Genomic DNA, 3,048 nt, shown 5'->3' with positions numbered 1-3,048 from the left:
ATATTAAGTTATGTAGAGCATTTGCCTAAATGGCAGGAACCCTATGCATACCACCGTCACTGTGTGAGGCGCATGAAGGCCAATTTCTGGAAGAAATATCCCAACAAGAACTTGCATGATTTAATATGGATGGCTGCAACTGATCACCAGCAGTGTAAATTCAGGAGGCGCATGGAATCGATCCGACAATTAGATGAAATGGCCTATCATTGGTTGATGTGACATGAGCTTCACAAGTGGACATTGCATGCGGATGGTGGCAGAGGATGAGGAACCCTGACTACAAATGTGTCAGAGTCTTTCAACGGGTTATTGAAGTCTGCATGTGGATTGCCTGTCACTGCCATGGTCCGGATGACATTCAAACAGATGGTGGAGAGGTTTGTTGAAAGGCATAGAGGTGCATCCGAATTGATTGACATGTGTGTTGAATTTATGCCAATACCAATGAGAAGATTTGAGAAATACAGTAGGCGAGCACATTAGCATTCATTTTTACAGTATGATCACAACCGGGGTGTTTTTGAAGTTCGAACCGCTATCCATCAACACCGGAGGAATAATGTACACACCATAAATGAAGCCAGAAGGTTGTGTTCTTGTGGGAAATGATCCATCTACCACATGCCGTGCTCACATGCCATCAAGTGCTTTCAACATACAGGTTTAGGGTCAACCAACTATATTGATAGGTAATACAATATTGCTGCATACTTAAACACATATAGTGGGCAGTTGCAGCCAGTGGGTGCTGAGTATTATTGGCCGCCGGAATCATTTAAAATGGTGTGTAACAAAGACTATTTGCATAAGCTACAAGTTCAAAAAAGAATGCGTATACAGAACCAAATGGATGTTGGTGATACCGTTTATGAGCGTAAATGTGGCATATGCTCGCAAACAGGATATAACTGTCTTAAATGTCCTTCAGCTGGTTTGGATGGCGGTGGTAATCCAACTCCTGGTGCAAGTTCATCTAATGTGCCCAACTATCAAGGATACACGTAGTGTTTTATTTTCATAATATTTTTTGTAATAAGTGTATGTACTTGTTTATGTTGCAAGATGTTTCAAATAAAATTATGTTTACACTGTTGTTAAATTTTATTGATATTTAACATTTTTCAGTTGAGTAAATTAATGAATTTTCCCCTCCCATTCATGTAATCAAAAATAGTATTGGATTAAAAAACGGAAAATTTTTACGTTCACTTTCGAGTTTCACTCTAAAATTATTAGAAAAGTACACTGTCAGAGGAGGAATATGTTTGATAAATAAGTGAATATATAACACGGTTAAATACTACATTATGTGTGTTGTCTTGTCGATCTGAAAAGCTGCCGACTGCTAAAAAGCTGTTTTGTATCAAAAAGAATCTTTAACACGCGAAGCATAACGCGGTTAAATACTACGTTTTGTGTGAATATATATATATATATATATATATATATATATATATATATATATATATAGAGTACGATTAAATACTACGTTATGTGTGTTGTCTTATCAATCTGACTGTCTAACTGCGAAAAAGCTATTTTGTATTAGAAATAATCTTTAATACGCGAAGCATAGCGCGGTTAAATACTACATTTTGTGTGAATATATATAACGCGGTTAAATACTACATTATGTGTGTTTCCTTGCCTATAAATAACGGGCGAATTCTAGTTATTTTCTGTGCTTAACTATAACAAATAGCAAAAGTTTTCCATAAAAGCAGGGTATTTTTTCCGCTTTAACAAATGTTTGAATGTATGTATGTACCAATGTGCCAATTTGGCAAACACTATATTATGGCGGACTGTTGGGATGATGGTGAAGCCGGGCGCAGATACTGGATGTGTGTGAACAGGTTTGGAGGCAACAACTGAAATTTTTTTCAATTTTGAGGTATGACTTGATGAACCCTGTAAGCAGGAATGCTACAAACGATCTTTGCAGTATCTTCATGATTTGACCAAAAACAGTGAGAATATGAGCAAGAATATAAACGAGAAATTGCGGAGTTGAAGGAGAAACTAAAAGAGGCAGAAGAAGAAAAAAATAAACTGGAAGAGAAAGTTAAGTGGTTGGAGCAGAGAATAATAGGCGGTAGTGACTAAACAATAACATGTATGTGTTGAGTGGACTACTTTATCTTTATATTTCTCGTGTCATGTATTTTCATTAGTTGTACTGAATTTAAATTATGTTAAGTTGCTATATTAAAATAAAGAATGAACGGGGAAATAAAAATATAATGTGCATATTATATAAATATAAAAAATTGTTGTTACTATTTACATAAAATAATATTTACATAAAATACAAAAAAAAAATCAATGTGTCCCACAACCTGTGTGCTTTAATGCAGCCGCTGGCCTGAGGCGTATCTCATCCCGCCTGGATACGCTATCAGGATTATCCTCGTCACGTCACCTCTTTATCGCAGGATGCGCTGCAACATGATCGTTAGTAGTGCTAGCAGGATCGGTAGAAGGGGCCGTCGGTCCATCAGCAACCTACAGAAGAATAAGTCAGCTCAGTGTATGAAAATATATATTAGTAATGTACATGTTAAGTCAAAAATTTTGTAAATAGTCTTATCATGGTCTCGTCGGGCTCCTGAATATAAGCATCCGTCACATCCTCCTCAGCACCACACAAAGTGGCCTCCATGACGGGCTAGGATGAAGCCTTAACAAGAAAATTATAACGTTATTTATGGCGAATCAATGAGATAAAAACAAATTTAAATTTAATAGTAATACAAACATACATGCGGCTGTGAAAGATCCACAACACCCGTCGATGATGAGCCATAACTCAGCCGGCGCCCACCATCCACATCTCGGGTCGGCCGATCCTCAGTAGCGGTTGATGGGTCTGGAAAGTACTGGTCCAAATACTCTCCGGTAAATCTCGTGCCCGTGATCAACAATGGATAAGACGGGGTCACCTGCGAAGTCATTGGAGTGAGCGGCAGCTAAAGGCTGAATGTCGTTATGCTATTGTGATACTCATCTAGCTGATGGAGGTCACCCGACAGATCAGCTCCAACA

This window comes from Nicotiana sylvestris, chromosome 11 (assembly GCF_000393655.2).
Source record: "Nicotiana sylvestris chromosome 11, ASM39365v2, whole genome shotgun sequence".
In the NCBI taxonomy this organism is placed as follows: Eukaryota; Viridiplantae; Streptophyta; class Magnoliopsida; order Solanales; family Solanaceae; genus Nicotiana; species Nicotiana sylvestris.
Note: the sequence above shows the minus strand (reverse complement) of the source record.